The 17026-nt window shown below is 47.6% G+C and overlaps 1 long non-coding RNA gene across 1 annotated transcript in view; it reads left to right on the top strand.

Moving 5' to 3' along the window:
* Positions 1 to 15787, top strand: part of LOC128918127 (uncharacterized) — a 31578-nt gene extending 15791 nt beyond the window's left edge. The window contains exon 3 of the long non-coding RNA XR_008469445.1: positions 15141 to 15787. This is a non-coding gene — a long non-coding RNA (uncharacterized LOC128918127). The remainder of the gene's footprint in view (positions 1 to 15140) is intronic.
* Positions 15788 to 17026: the final 1239 nt, after the last annotated feature.

The raw sequence follows: 17026 nt of genomic DNA, 5'->3' as shown, positions 1-17026 counted from the left end.
AGCTCAGCTACAAAGTAATTTATTTGTTATTCTAATTTTAGTTACTTGTAGGTAACGCAATATTATTTGAAAGAGGTTATATATATAGGAGTGAGCAGATCTAATTTTCCACCGGTGGAGCAAGTAAAGGAGTTCCCTGATCCTGCCAAAGGCCCTTGCCTGCTATGGATAGCTTCACTGATTCTAGAAAAGCTATTCCAAATGTGTGAAAAAGCAGAGTGCCTAGACGTGGCGCTTTGTAGGACCAAGGCCTGCCATTGTGTTTTTTTGGCAGTGTTGTTTGACATTGCAGAACACTTTTTGTAAGTGCTAGTGTTGCATCTATTTTTACTGTGTTGTGCAATTAGACTTTTAGGACACAGCTATAACTATTGAACGTTTTGCTGGAAGTTACTGTATCCCAATGGAAGAGATAAGCTGTGTTTCCCATATAACTAGAGGAGGATATCACGGTGGTATCCCAGTCTCTGTGGCAAAGCGTTTTAGTGCCGTTGCTGGCAGCTCTTTCATGCAGTAAGGCTGTAAAATTTTTTATCAGCCATGTTTATTTCATGGGCACTCAAAAGTGATGGGGATCCTTGCAAACATAAATATTAGATTAGATTAGCCTTTACTACACGACTTCATTTTTCCTATTGGAAAAATTGTTCTGCGCTGGAAATCTGAAAGATGTTCCCATGTGAAATGTGGTGTCCAGGATGTGAAACTATTTCCCTGTGCACGAAGGCGTTTCAAGATAATTTCTGAGTGAACATGGATACAGTTTTATTGCTGCTTGGCGCTAACAGCTGAAGTAGGTTACAGGAGAAAAGGGGCTGAAAGTTGATAGGCAGTGATCTTACGTAAAATTGAACTCTGTCCAGGAATATTTTACAAATCTCCGTACAGCACCTGGGATTTCCAGGTGATTTTGGTGGGAGTAGGGGACTCTCAACAGCCTCCTGTGAAGGAATACGGCTCTATTTCCTATTCCTGCTTCTAGCTAGACTTTATAGAGTCTACTTCCAAATGGCCTGACTGTGCGTGCCTTAACTCCTATTTAATAGGCAAGCCTTATTGTGTCATGGGGGAATTTCACCCATAAGTGCCGATCCTTTGTTTTTCTATTGGGAAATTCAGGCTGAATAAATGCCAAAGAAAGCTTAAAATTTTCCCCTGATTTTCTGCCCAACATCTTGCATGCCTGAGTACCGGTCATACCCAGATCAGTATTAACTCACACTGGTAACTGAAGTTCCCCCTCAAGGGATCAAAGTTGTGCGATCTAAAGTAGCGATGCCTTAATTTGGGTAAAATTGATCTAATCCAGGATTCTGCAACATTTATAGCAGCTGGCCTGATTTCTTGACCGTACACATCCCAGTCCTTTACAGAGGCAACGTTTATAGAAAACATCTTTCCCCCCCTTTTTTTTTGCAGTTCAGCTAGCTAAAGCCATTGCATTACCTGCCTGGCTTGCGTGTCTGTATTTGGGGAGGATTTGAGTTTAAAGCACTTTAAAGAATACTCTGAAATCATAACCTCCAAGGCTCTCACTTGGTTCACATGTTTGGCGAATCTGGATACCAGGGCAGGAAAGGCCAATATGAAAAGAATAATGTGACTCAATTGACTGTGAAATTCTTCTAGGAACAGGTGTAATCATGATCGTAAACATTTGTGAGTTATTTTACTTTAATCCCTGCAGAGGGGAGTAGTTAGGAGTAGGAGAATAAATGTGAAAATAACTTCAAAGGCTGAGTTAAAAGATCAAGAACACAAACCTCAGGTCCGTCCACCGAGCAGCTGAGCAGAGCGGGGTCTGCAGCTTTCTTTGATCCATCGTTTTCCTCCAGGTCGGTTCCTCTGTGACTCCAGGAGACCCTAATGGGGATCCTTAGGGTGGTGGTCACCCCAGCCAGAGCCCTCTCCAGCACGACCTTGCATTTCTCCTTTAGTCCCGTTTCTTTAATGGGGTAACACAAATTGTGTAACGAATTGATCACAAACCCCAGGAGGGAAAAAAGTGAAGAGCAAAGTTTTGCAGCTGCAGCACTGTCTCTGCTAGAGAAAGTGGCGCTGGGTTGGAATAGCTCTTTGTGGAGGGAGGCACTAAGAAAATAGGTGAAAAAAGTCGTATTTCCTCATGCCTTCTGGAAGGCACAAAGCTTTCCTTTAATGAATGCACAGGAAATGTAAAAGCAGGCCAGGGTCTGAGAACTGCGCAAGAAAGTTTGATACGGGTTGAAAGTCCTTCCTGTGCTTAAGGCCAGCGTCAGTAGCAAATGCCATTTCTGTTCCACTGGAGCTCAGGTTTGCACAGTTCCTTGCAAAGGCCTCTTTGCCGGGTGAATTTTTCCCACTGCCGTTAAGGAAACACAACTCATTGGTGATTTCAAAGAGGGAAAATGAGAAGCTATAAAGACAAACATGTAGGAAGTGCTATAGAGTGATAAGGAAGCCAGGATGGTAAATCAAAGCCTAAGGAGGAAGGATATGAAGGGGCACATACACATAAATCTTTCTAAACTGAGCGAGGAGCTGGTGGGGCCTTTAGAGGGATGTGAATGGAGAGTAAGTGTTTGGAGCTGCTGAGAAGCTGAATGAATTCCTTGACTTGATAAGCAAGGGAGAGCAGCTAAAGGTCACATACTGTAAGGAGGACAGAGAAACACAGTGGTTTTCTATGTGGGGAGAGAGAGAAGGCATATTATTTAAAAGTTTTATGTATGTAACCCAAGCAGACAGTTGGGAAATTAAAACTATTAAAATTGACAAGTCACCAATTTTAGATTAACTGCAACCTACAATTCCTGGCCTTGGTTTCTGGCCTTGGTGTTTGAGAGGTCCCTGGGAGAGTGGTGGTGTCTGAGGAAGGAGACACAGAAAGCATTGTCTTCTTATTTAAAAAAAAAAAAAAAGGAATAAAACAACAATAACAAAAAAGAAATTAGGCAAGTGGTAGAGAAGATGAAGTAGATATTACTAAAGGGCAAGTAGCAGGCAATGTTCGAGAGGCATTTGGTAGGCAGTGAAGTGGTCCTCAATACCCAGCAGTCTCACATTTCTGAAATCTGTACTTTCAATAGGCTGAACGTGCATTAAAAGTGCTCTGTGCTTGCACAGCACCCCCTACCACAGCGGCCTAGTTCTGGAGAGAGCTTTGAGGTGTTGCTGCAGTACAAACCGTATCAGAGGGCACTGCAGCGCCTGGGGCTGAGAGCAACTTCCACACCAACATCCTCCCGATTCCCCAGTTCCAACGAAAACGGCAAACACGTTCCAGCCTTAATGTCGTGATTTTTTTAAAGTGCCCTGGGAGTTTAAGAGACGATAACCTACAGTGTTTTACATCCACTCTGCACCGCTCGTCGCCAGCCACAGCAGTGGCAGATGACAAGCTTGGTGCTTCCAGCTGCCCTGATCTCGCCCTGAACTCTTGGGGCTAATGCTCCCACCGCTCTATGTATGGGGCGCAGTCGGGATGCAGCTCTGTGCTCAAATGTCTTTGTTACGGTCAGAACCGTTGCACCATGGATTTGATTGAATTACGGGGTCTGAAACTTCAGACAGACACGCTTTCTCCCGCATCCAGTGTAAGCAGTGAGATCTCATCCTGTAGATGCTGTGCTGATGCCAGAGGACCTTTGTCAGATTATTTTAGCTAAGCCAGTGTTTTCCAACCTTATTTTTAATTTATGGAGCTCTAAACATTTGACACTGCAGGTTTGAACCCTTTTACAGCAAATCTAAGCCTATTTACTATCTCCTTGCTCATGTAAATTCTTAGGAGCGTTTCACAGACCTGTAGAAAGAGTCTGTGTGCCTGAAGGGACCACAGCTCAAACCCCCGGGTTTTATGAAGCTATTGCTGCTCCGAGGCTTTTCTTTTCATGAACTGTGTGACGATGGAGAGAAGCAAGGAGAGGAGGATGCCGTGCTGAAAGCTCTTCTCACCTTCAACAAATTAGGAATACTTTTTATTTAGAGGAGAATTCAATAGAGTTCCCAAGACTCATGTCCCACTAAAGAGCAGAGGCACAAGGCTCCTCTTGTGAGGTGTCAAGTTACCCAGGAGACAGACTGAGCAACTGAGAAATGTTGCAAGTTTTTGGAAAAGAGATTTATATATAAATGTGTTACGGGAAAAAATACCTCTGCTCATACACATGGTAATTCTTCTGCCTTACTTTGTTTGCTATCTTTCTTTCTTTATTGTTTTCAAAGATTTAAAGGAATTTAATTAAAAAGGCAGTTTAACTGCCCTCTTCTTTCCAGATAACAAACACTAAAATAAAATGAAGTGAAATACTGGAGAGCCTTCTTTATACCCCTTTTAAAACTAAACACAAAAGCCAAATGAGATCATAGGGTTTATCGGGCGAGATCTTTCCAGAAAAGATGAGGAAGCGCTCCTGCCACTGTGCAAGGAACAGCTGAACCTTCGTCTGGAAAGTCACGGTCGGTTCTCATCATCCATCTTTGGGAAGGGTAGATCTCAAGCGGAACTCAGAAGGTGACTGGAACAACGGGTGACGTTTACAAGGACCGTGGGTCGTTCAACGTAGCAGAGCTGAAGTGAGGGCATTGCTTTCTGTGGGTGCAATAGAAGGAAGAATATTATTTAAATGAAAGGAAATCTTTAGTCGACAGAATGATTATAAACTGTCATGGAATACACTTATGCTGGAACAAGGAGGGCTCTGGGCCTCAGAGCAACTGGGTTCTGCAAGACCTTGCACCAGGACAGCGGGGCCAGGGTCCTATTGTGTAACCCATATACAAAAGGGGTGGCATGTGAAGCTGTGAAAGTGGAGTCTGGCTGCAGTGATCATCTCCAGTCCCTCATACTCCCAGAATGCCATTAATTTCTTCCATTAGCCTGGTATTCCATAGGCATCTGTCTAGCTGTGATCTTCCAGGAAGCCAAAAGTAGGCTTTATTATTTAGGTTTTAGCTCAGCTATAATACATCATTCAGAAAAGATCCCGCTGTGTTAAGATGCATTCAGTAACGTGGCAACATCCCGTGTATATATTGGGCTGCGCTCTGCTTTGTCTTTGTCAGCTTCCACGTCAGCAGGTCAGTGATCAGCCTGGCCCGAGACCTGCTGATGGTGGTGTGGAGAGTCTGTCTCGGTTTTACATCTTCTGCAAACCCAGTGGTGCTGCTTTCCTTACCAGCACCCCGCACGCCGGGATCAATGCATCTCTGCTGGAATGAGCAGACCCTGCTTTGCTCCTGACTGCCTGCGTCCGTGCTGTCTGCCTTTCTGCCTTTTGCCTCTGTGGAAGGTTTCAGCCGCTTGGGCTCCTCTCCTCGAACTGTGGCTCCCCCCGCCCCTGCGTGCCTTTCCCTTTCCAAAACACATTTTGGGGCTTCAGCTGTAGTAACCTGGGGGTGCGTAGCTGGGGGTGCAAACAGCACAGTCCCTAAGGAGGGAACCCTGGCCCTACGGCCTGCGATGGAGTTCTCTCCTAAAGCTGGCTTGATGGTGGGGTCTAGGAGCTGCAGTGCAGCGTGCTTAATGGCCAGTAGTGGCAGGTTTATAAAACAACAAGGCTTCCATTGCCTCCCATAGAGATCGTAGTCTGGCTTTCCTCCTGGTGGCTGCCGTGGCAATAATCATGTGTCTGCAGCTTTCTCCCGGGTGTGCTGCCATCCATGCTCTCCTCTCGCAGCAGCTGCGTACCTGGCTCTCAGAGCTCTCCCATCACTGTGGCGGCACTTACAGCACCTCCTGGGCTCATGGTAGCCACAGTTCATGCCACTTATCACCAATAGCTGCGTGGGAGTCTGGAAATGGGGCTGGAGGAGGGAAAGGGAGCCGTAGGGCTGCTTTCATCCTGCCATTCGCTCTGCTCCTCGGTCCCCAGAGGTGCCAAGCGTGGCGGAGCAGGGCTCTGCCGAGTGCGGGAGCTGCCTGGCGCAGGGTGTCTCTGCCGGTCCCTCGCTGGGCAGGAGGCAGAGAGCAGAGCCGAGGGAGCAGCACCCGGGTGTCAGATGTCTGTCTCAGCCTCTGACCAGCAAGAAGGTCTCCATCTAAATCAACAAGAGCTCTCTGGACTTCGAACCATGGCGGGTGGATATTTTTAGAAGCCAATCAATCAGTGGTGACTGTTCAAGTTCAGACAAGTCAAACACAGCCTGCAAAGTTACACAGAAGCACTGTGTGTCGTGGAAAGGTTGGTGAGCCTGCTTATTCGACAAGCTGTGCCAAATCCATGAGCTACCAGAGCTGAGTTCTTTTTAGAGAGATAGCTATAAGAAGTACAAGTGTAAACAGACTGTGGATTGTAAAACACACACTTCTTTAATTGAAGCAATAAATTACAGTTTGGGCTTCCACAGAAACCTTCTTTCAAGGTGCTAAAAATGTTTTCCAAACCTGAACGCAGCCCTAGGTTTAGGGTTTTTCATCTTGGCCTTTTTGCAGGTGAGGAGATCGAGGCAGCGGAGCGTTTAGGGGCTACCAAGGTACCTCCGAGTCTCTGAAGAATCCAGTTTGTCTCCAGGGAAGTGCTGGGCTGCAGCAGTGTTGGAAGAAGAAAACAAACACCTGTGCCCTGGCATTCTCCTTCACAGTCTGATTAGCTGAAATAGCAGCGATGGGGTTAGGTCAGCCTCGGGGCTCGGAATAGCAGTGGCAGAAGGGTGACTTTTTGGTGGCTCTGCTACAAGGTAGCAGCATCTGAAGCCCTTGTAGGTCCGTCCTCAAAGAACATCAGCTGGAGTTTGCTAACACTGAGCACAGAGAAGAGCTGATTCTTGCAGGAACCTCCAGATGCTATTCTAGTGTCTAGGGATGAAATAAAATAATAATAATTATTCATCTCACTCCATGAAAAATCCCAACACAGACGGGACTCAGACCGAACCTCTAAAACCAGACACCAACAAGTCGGTAGCCAGATTAGAAAACACTGGTGTCCTGATTTCCAGAACCTCAGTTTATCCATCTTGAAAATGGGCCTGATGTTTTCCATTGTTGTTAACCATTGCGAAAAGAATCTGTGGCTCCTGCCCTGTCTGCTTCGATGCTACTTCTTGCTCTTCCCTCCGTCGCTGCAAGGCATCTGCTCCTGAGCTCCTCGCCGGCCTCTGTGCACAGCTGCACAACATGTAGTGCACGATCCGATTCTCAAATTGGGCTTAACTCACATGTTCAATGCCAGCTGGAGGGGCCTGCTGAGTTTTTGCTGATGCATCAGAAATATATTTTTAGGAAGGTTTCTCTATAATTATCACATTATAGCTACTGCTGGATTGCTCAGAGTATAGTAAACAATTGCTATACTTGTTAGAGGTCATGAATACAGAAAAACATTCCTCTGTGTGAGGTCTGCTGTTAAATAATAACTTGTCGTTTCATGGTGTTGGGGAGTGAATGCCCTCGAAGGGACGTGCTGACATTGTTCAAGCCAATGATCCCATTCCTGTAATTTACACCACTTTCTTAAAGCTGCTTCTCTGAACAGGAACAATGGATGTGCCGAGGGACAGCTGTTGCCCCGCTGCAGCTCCCGTCATCTTGCGCCTCAGTCCTCTCGCTGTTTCCTCCGTCCCCCGTTTTGCGGTAAGACGGGTACCCTCAGACAGAGAGTGAGGCCTCGGGGTGACGGGCAGGCGAGCGAGGAAAGCCGTCAAGGTAACTGCTGCGCAGCGTCCAGCTCCAGATGGGCAGGGGAAGTGAGTGGCAAGAGGAGGTGATCAGGCACACGGACATTATTAATTTCATGGTCAGCAGGTCTAATGAACAGCGTTCACCCTTGTGGCGTCTCTGCTGTCTCATGTGGAGGGAGCACTCACTGCAGCCTTTCCCTCAGGGGATACTAATAGTGTCTGTAACCTTCATCTGTCATCTCCAGTGCACCTCTGGGAGCTTCAGAGCTTTGAGAAATCCTCCTCTCCATCTCGTTGAAATTGTCTGACATGTTCAGGAACTACTCACACACACACACTGTGATCACACGTGAAGCTTCGTTTCCTTAGGAAATCCAGGCTTTACAATAATCACCTCGCCGTTTGCCCAGGCATAACGTGGAGTTGTGGTTTTCATGGTGCAGAAGAAATGCAAGGATACAGCTGTGGCTCAAATCAGTTAACAAAACGGGCAAATTAATGATCCCAGGGCCCCAGGAGTCCTATCTCAAGGCCAAAGCAGAAGCCAAGAAATCTGACTGAGCTGCAAAAGCTGGGGAGAGCAGTGAGCACTGGCCTGGGCAGGTGACAGACGGGTCATTTCTGAGATCTCTCAGTCCCTCCCTGTGATGGGGCATATCTGCCCCTTATTATGTGGTCAAAGGAAAATGATGTCTTGTCAAAAGCCTGGCAAGTGTAAGAATTCAGTCTGGAAGGAGCTCAGCAAGGACGTGTAGGAGCTGATTGCAGCAGTTAAAAATCTTTCTAGAACCACTAGCTGGAGTGATAAAGGGGATGACATCTTCCATGTTGCTGCATGCAACAACTCAGCAGTGCTGGTGATCTTTGGCAGACAGCACTAAGAGCATGGCCAGGCTGCCTGTGGTTGGCCAAAACCAGTCGAAACTGTGCTTTAACTGTTGTCTGACTTACATGGGGAGCCATCCCTAGGGAACAAGCGGACCTGGCAGCAAGGCCCTTGGGCATTACCTCCAGAGCCGTGAGATGAACCCAGATGCTTTAAGACTGTGCAGCTGATGGGTGGGCTGCTACGGCACGCGATTGTTTGGGGTGCGACTAGTTGCAAGTTGAGGAAAGGCACTTGTGTGAAATGGGCCTCCAGGTTTGCTAAGGACTGCGGAGATGGAAGAACATCTTTTGCAGTAGAAGCCATGAGCAAGCAGTAGAAGAGCTGCAGTGCATCTAATGAACCATAGCAGCTGAGGTGAATTAGGATTTCAAGATGACCAATTAAGTTCAACACCTGTGACAATCTGGTCAATATTTGCAGCCTGGGAGGCTGACACAAGTCCCAGCTGCTGCCACTGGAGTGATGGAATCATAGAATCTTCATGGTTGGAGAGGACCTTTGAGATCATCGAGTCCAACCATACACACACAAAAAAAAAAAACCCAAAAAAAAAACCCCAAACCTACAATCTCTGCCACTAGAGCATGCCCTGAAGTGCCACATCTACACGTTTCTTATATACCTCTGGGGATGGTGACTCAACCCCCTCCCTGGGCAGCTGTTCCAGTGCCTGACCACTCTTGCAGTAAAGTAATTCTTCCTAATATCTAATCTAAACCTCCCCTGCTGCAGCTTCAGACCATTTCCTCTGGTCCTGTCATTTTTCACCTGGGAGAAGAGGCCAACCCCCACCTCTCTACACCCTCCTTTCAGGTAGCTGTAGAGGGCAGTGAGGTCTCCCCTCAGCCTCCTCTTCTCCAAGCTAAACATGCCCAGCTCCCTCAGCCTCTCCTCATATGACCTGGTCTCCAGACCCCTCACCAGCCTGGTGGCTCTCCTCTGGACACGCTCCAGCACTTCAATGTCCCTCTTGTACAGAGGGGCCCAGAACTGGACACAGCACTCGAGGTGAGGCCTCACCAGTGCCAAGTACAGAGACACCATCACTTCCCTGCTCCTGCTGGCCACACTATTCCTGATACAAGCCAGAATGCTGTTGGCCTTCGTGGCCACCTGGGCACACGGCTGGCTCATGTTAAGATGGCTCCACCAGCACCCCCAGGTCCTTTTCTGCTGGGTAGCTTTCCAGCCACTCTGCCCCCAGCCTGTAGCGTTGCTTGGGATTGTTGTGACCGAAATGCAGGACCCGGCACTTGGCCTTATTAAACCTCATACAGTTGACCTTGGCCCATCGATCCAGCCTGTCCCGGTCCCTCTGTAGAGCCTTCCTACCCTCAAGCAGATCAACACTCCCACCTAGTTTGGTGTCATCTGTGGACTTACTGAGGGTGCCCTCAATCCCCTCATCTAGATCATTGATAAAGATATTAAACAAAACTGGCCCCAAAACTGAGCCCTGAGGAACACCACTGGTGACCAGCTGCCAAGAGGATTTCACCCCATTAATCACAGGTCCATTGCTGGTGTTTGCTCCTTATGCATAGCTCAGCATCCATCTCTGCAGCTGCTGTGATTCATGGGCTTGGCAGCAGAAGGCACGTGATCCGCAAACCTGGAGAGGAAGAACACTTCAGGTGCACAGTGGAGCACACATATCTTTTTAATGATGGTTTATGTAGATTGGAGGGAGATATAGCTGAGGATGGACACTTGTTGCCTCTGGGGGGGATTGCACTGAAGCAAGACTCTGACAGAGCCTTCAGTTTTGGGAGCTCAGTTCTGCTGAATTGGCAGCTTGCGGCAGAGCTGAATATCTGCCCCCACTTCTGACCTCAGCAGCCACCCTGGCACTGGGGGAAGGAGCCAACCTCAGATACAGATCTGACACTTCCCAGACATGCCGTGACCACAGGGCTCTCCACCCCTCCAAACATCACTGGAACACTCTCCATATTCATGTAGAAGAGGATGATTGAAGGAGGGAATGGCAGTCTCCATACTCAACCTCCTTGCTTTTTTTGGTTTGCATTGCATGCTCCATGTTGTTTTAGTGTAGTTCCTAGTATTTAATGCTTTTTTATTGCTTTCTCTAATAACACCACTGAGCCCTAAGAGCCAAATTAAACAAGCCATGCCAATAAGCCAAACATTTCACTTCAACCAGCAAAGCGGATGCCTCTTACCCCTACTCAGGTTTAGGTATGTAAATCAAGGGCCTCACTGCTCATCAGGGAAAAGGAAGCGGATGGCTGCTGTGGAGCAGGTGGGGCAGAGCTGGGGCAGTGACCCTGCTCTGGGTGCCGAGGCTGCCGTGTGCCCCCTCCCTGCACAGGCTGCTCTTATCACTTGGGGCTCGGGGTGGAAGTCAGACAAGGTGAAAGGCTGTTTGTTCTCCAAGTTGTAACGTGGCCTCTGGTCTCATGGGCTTTATCAAGCTGGGTCTTGTTTTTCTGGGGCTGTAAGCACCTCTAAACCCCTTTGACTTCAGTGGAAGCTGGAGTTCATGTTCTGCATCGCTGAAAGCCTTTCCATGCAATTAAAAAACAACCCCAAACCTCCTCCCCTGGTGCCGATCAGTGGTGTGGTGTTGACGTAAGTGTACTGGAGTTTCACTTACAGCAGCTGGGTAGCTGGCACTTTTATAGGGCTTTTTTTTTTTATTCTCTCTGTCTTTTGCACAATATTCCTGAAGTTTTTTTCTCTGTTTGCTTTTCCCCAGCAAGCCCCAGCCTTCATCTCGGTCCTCTTAGCACTGCTTCCTGTTGTTCTCTGTGATCTCCCTTGTTCCATCTTTCTTCTCTTCTCTGGTTTCCTCCCTTTCATTTTAGGCCTTTTTTGTTCAGACTGGCTCAGCCCATCCTCCCAAAGGGGAAGCGTATCTGTTTCATTCCCCTGTCTCCGTTTCCCTCCCAGCCCCACAGCTGTTCCCTCTCTTTCCCGTCCCTACAGGCCCCTCTCCTGCTCACAGCACCATCCACTGCCTTCTCTTTTTCCTCTCCGCGTCCAGCCCCTTTCCTCCATCACTGGAGGTCAACAACAGAGAAAACAGAAAACGAACCAGGACGGGGATGTTACAGCCAAGAATGATTGTGTCTGTGAGATGCCAAGTATTGTCTCACCAGCATTAGTCTGGACTGCTTTCATCTGGCTGGACGAGTTGAACCCACCAGCTCAAGCACTGACACAGTTTTCAATGTTTCGTGCCACACAGTCTGTCATTACACCCGAGAAATTTTAGCCTTTTGCTCTGCCCAAGCCTGAAAGCCGTAAGCTCTGCAGCAGGGATGTGGTGGGGTGGGAACGTGTACTTGGTTTCTAACTTCCTTTTTCCCCTGCGTGCTGCACATCACCAGCTGAGCACCAGGCATCTGTAGCTGCAGATCTCTGTGCTTTGGCCCATGTAAAAATGTGTTTTATAGTTGTGCTCAGTCAAAACTAAGGGCAGAGCTACAATCTCAGCTGGGACAGAAAATAATCTAACAGATTGGCTCCTGTGCCATTACAGAAGATGCATTCTGTCACTGATCTGTTCTGCCACCGTTTTGCCCTCCTAAGTGGAAGGTGCTGGGGGAGCAAATGAACAGGGAGTGCAGCTCATCTGCGGCACCGGTCTGCCTTGGGGCCAGGGTGCGTAAAACCTAACGGCTTAAAGGTGCAAAGAGCTTTTCACTCCAGAGGGAATTCGGCTGCGCTGTGCGTGTCTGCCTCAGAAACCATCTGACCCCTGCCTTGGGCATCTTTTTACAGATTTAGGGAATGATCAAATCTGGAAGGAGAACCTGCACGGGCTGACCTGTCAGCAAGTGAGCAAAACCTAACACAGCCCCGGGCCACCCCGTGTGCAGCCCCAGCGGGGCACCCGGACCCCAGAGCTGCAGTTTCCCTCCCCCCCGCAGCTGCGATCGCATCTCCGACCCCCTCCCCCTCGCCGGCTGCTGCCTCTAGTCCCTGATTTAGGCTTTGCCTTCTGCAGCAACACAGAAAATGTCTTGAGAAACCTCCTTACGCTGGTGCAGCGGGAGGCTGCGATGGATGCGGTCACGGCCGGGGACCGGGCGCGGAGCGGTGCCGAGCCGCCCGTGCCACTATTGTTCTCTGCCGCAAACTGGAAGCGGCTGAGAGAAGGAGCCGCAGGGGGTCCTGCCGGAACGGCCCCCCCAGGACCGGACCGACCCTTTGGTGGTGCAGGGCAGGCACAATAGTCAAGACTGCCTATTTGTTGCGTGAAGGTAGTGACAAAATCCCTCATCTGAATTTAGTCTCAGTACCTAGTACTTTCATAGCGATTACTCGACAGCGATCGACGTTTAAAGCGTGTTTTAAAAAACCAAGTGAAGAAATGAGAGAGGGGAATACGTGAACTTCCAGGGCAAATGCTGGGTGTGCTGAAAGAGAAAACAATGCGGCGATTGCCCCCAGGCCGGTCTCGGTAAGGCTGACCCTCCTGGGGATAGTTAACTCCTGAAAGGGCTCTGCCCGCTAGCGGTTGTGGGAGCGGGGGCTGAGCGCGGTCCCTCGGCCAGCTGCGATCGCACTCGGTCCCTCGGAGAGCGCGGGCTGGTCCCCCCGCGGGTTGCAAATGCCACCGGGGAGGGCTCTGGAATGAGCATCAGCATTTTTAGGGGTGAGTACATGCGGAAATGAGACGAAGAAAAACTCAAAGAATACTATTATCTTGCATTACCCCTTGCTAATGTAGATGATTGAGTTAAAGAAAAAAGTTGTTACGCCATGCAAACAGTCCATTTCTGAATATATCATAGCGGCCCTCTGGCAAGCTCCATAGCCCATAAAAATGCCCACTCTGCTTATAGTATTTAATTGTTTTAGCTTTTGATAAATCATCTGTTACAGCCTGTTGAACATTTTAAAGCGTTTCTTGCTAATGGATTTTCACAATGTGGTTTAAGGGATGTTGTTATTAACAAATGTAACTGCACTGAATAGTAATTTGATAAAGATGAAAGAGACATTTATGAATTCCACTTCCCTTTCAGCTGTTGCTAGGAATTTTCCCTCCTTCAGAATATATTGAATTTAATCTTGCTTTCTTTTTGTTAAAACTAGGCTATTATATTCTGGTTGTATAAAGAGAGTATTAGTGGAGTTGGACCAGTTGTGAAGTTCCCTGTGGCAGTGGAAACTGTTCTTCTCAGTGTATGAGAGGCTTCCTGGCTGTGAGAGAAAATAAGATGGGCCCAGGTATCCCATACGGACATTCTTGGTACTAGTGGAAAAGTGTAAAGGCAGTTTGGGATTGGGGTAGATTGTTGGGGGTTTTTTGGAAAGATTATTAATGGCTCTTAATTTTGATGGAAACATGAAAAGAAAATAATTTGTCCATACTAGATAGCCAGTTTTTGCTAATGGGCTGTTCTCCATTATGTTATCATTGCAATGACTGAAGCACTTCATTGTGTATAAATTAACGAAGGACTTGCATTTCAGTACTGAACAGTGTGTGATTGGCTCCAGTGAAACAGGAAATGTGGAATGTCTAAAGGCTGGTATCTACCACAAAAATGGCTCTGTAAACACTTGTGGCACACAATAATGGGAAGTACTGTGAGTTATGTTGGGACTGCATCATAAAATTATCATAGGGCTAAACAAGGGCAATTGTGAGGAGGAATGTTAGCAGAAAGAATGGAAAACATGTCCTTTTCTAAGAAGAGAGGTTTGCTTTATTAGGATTTGATCCATGCAGAGACGGACATCTTTAGCATGGGACACAGGTGTTAATCACAGGAAAGAATTTGTTTGCACAACTAGCAGAAAGCTAGTTCTCTTGACAAATAATTAAAGAAATATTTTCTTTTTCTGGACTGAGCTTCTAGTTAGAGACGCATCACATCCACGTGCAGAAATAGAAAGGACCCACAGGCAGTGTGAGGCTGGAGAGGGCTGAGAGACGGGGGTCTGCTCCTGCCTCTCTCCGTTACCTGCCGTGCGACATGGCACAGCTACTTCTCTTTTCTGTAGCTCTTCCTTACCTCCCACCCTCTGTGTATTTCCTTTGTTAGCTCTTTTCAAGAGCAGAGAATGTCTCACACCTTGTGCGCATACTGCATGTAACTTCTCCAGATGCTATGGTAATATCATCAAAACTAATAGCTAGTCTGCCACCCAGCTCATTCTCTCGACTCATTCCTTTGCGAAGCTGCACATCCTTGTGAATAGGCAGCTAAGAGATTTATAAGTAAAGCAGTAAGAGGGATCTGCCGCTGATCTCAAGTATAAATCAGGGGTAACTTCAATGAAATTCAGCAGGAATAAAAATGGGTATTTGTTATAGAGGAACCGAGACATTCTGTACAAAATACACAACAGTACTTACAATAAAGTTTGTAACTCGAGACAATAAAATGGTGTGAGATATCGACTGCCTTCACCTTGCACTAGACTTCTCCCTCGGGATGACACTATTACATTATAATCATTAAGTTTGTCTGGACTAATTTCCTTGCATAGTAGGCTATAAATAATCATTATTGGTATTGCAAGAAGGCTCTGGGTTCCTGAACAACCGTGACCAAATTCTTAATTTGTCAGTTACTGATACAATGCCTCCGTTTTTCTAATTATTTTAATGATGTTTTATATGCAAAGGAAAGAATACAAAATTACTTAATTTTTTTTTTCTTTCTAGATTCATGGACTAATTGGAGGACAGCCCACCTGTGGCCGTCCCTGTGTTTGTAAATCCTGGGCCTGGACTAATGCGATATTCAGGGGTAAGCATTTTGCGTATACGGTTCAGCAATGTAAGACCCCCGGCCCCTGCTACTCTCTGCAGACAATGCCAATGTGTTACCGGCATCCCATGGGGCACATCTTATTACTGGAGGAAGATTCTCAGCAATGAAAAATGCAGTTTTATCCTTCTCAAAGTGCCCCTTGCCAAAGTCATCCAAGCATCCAGAAGCACTTACTCTATTATGAGCGATGCGTCATTAATATTCTGCTAACTTGCTAAGCGTACAAGGCAGACACAGTCTTTCCTGAGGTTTCAGTTTCTATCATGCCCAAGTGTTGCTACCCCCTTTTCTTTTGGCCCAGCCATGCCCTCGTGGACATGCAGAGCCTGACAGCTCTAATTTCATAAAAGTCAATGGACCTAAAAGATAAAATATTGATGTAGGAGGGAGATGAATCAGGCCTGTCGCCAGACTCCCATTGACTTCAGCGAACAGAGATGCGGTCACTGTGACATAGGTCTTGAGAGCAGAGAGCTTTGATGGCCTTGATCTCAGGTGCCCACGTCAGTCACTGTGCTACAGGAAGGGAGCGCAGCTACCTGACGAGGGATGCCAGTGGGTGGCCCAAAATGTAGTTGTTGCCAAAGTGAGCTTATTTCCTCTTGCAAATCCAGTCCGAAGAGCTCATGGTGCAGCCCTGCTCTCCTCCTCTGCTTCTCCCCAGAGGAATGCAGGGCTTGACCACACACACTGTCCATACAGGACCTCTGCCTTGAACTTTGCGCCTCGGACTTCAGCTTTGTGAGCCCTTAGATGGCCCTTCTGCAGCTGCATCAGGTCACACACAGTCACAAGTCTCTGCTGGGAGGTGACAGGCACAGAGCTGGCACTGAATCTGTGAATTCTTCTCTTCTGCAAAGTCAGACAGGTGACCGAACTCCTCTGGTAGCCTGAGTGCTTTTGTTTGGCTTAGCACTAGCCGTGAGCAGGGAAGTGGTGTGCGTGCAGCTGGCACAGGTCTCAGGAGGTAATGATCACCTGCAGCCCCTCCTAAGCTCTTTCACACAGCATAAGAAGCCTTGTCCTGATGTGCTGGCTCTCCAGTAGCCAAAAGGGCCTTGGAGGCAGTGCAGAAGAGGCACAAAAGACTGTCTTTCTGATTTGGTGTCGTTGATAGGCCATGCTGTAAAGGCTGGGATTGCCGAAGAGTTACAAATGCTACAAACTGAATACGACACTGTGGAACATCAGTGTTTCACTCCCCTGAGCAATCCCAGTTGGAAAGGCTTTCCAGGACAAATGCAAATGTGGCCCCTGGACTTGTTATTACAATTACCAGCAAGCCTCAGGCATCCACGCTCTGGCCTGTTTGACCAGTTGCTATGTGCTTATGAGGATGCTCTGCTGCCTTTTCACTAGAAAGCAAAAGCAGTTTTGTGCCCAACAGGCGACAGATTTTTCTCTGTTTTTGTTGTTGGTCTCCTCCGCTGCCTTGCCCTGCAGAGGGGGAGCGAAGGGGTGGTGCAGCCTGTGGGTTTTAACTAGAGACCATCCCTTTAATGTGGAGTTATGTTTTTCTTTCAAGGCCAAAAATAAGCACTCGTGAAGGAATAAACAGACGTGAAAAGAAGGCTCGGACACTTGGAAGACAAGACTGCTTTGTGTTTCCCAAAGCAAAGAGCCTGTTCACAAGGAGGTTACTCTTTTAGAAAAACACGAGCCCTGTGACACCGCCAAGGTCAGTAGGTGCCCGGCAGAGCAGCGGGCATTCAAGGCAGACATGCTTTGGGAGAGGAGTACGTTTTTCTCCCACTCCAAGGTATTTTCAAGTATATTA

The sequence above is a fragment of the Rissa tridactyla genome, chromosome 15 (genome assembly GCF_028500815.1).
Source record: "Rissa tridactyla isolate bRisTri1 chromosome 15, bRisTri1.patW.cur.20221130, whole genome shotgun sequence".
NCBI classification, from domain to species: Eukaryota; Metazoa; Chordata; class Aves; order Charadriiformes; family Laridae; genus Rissa; species Rissa tridactyla.
Note: the sequence above shows the minus strand (reverse complement) of the source record. Positions and strands in the feature narration are given on the sequence as shown.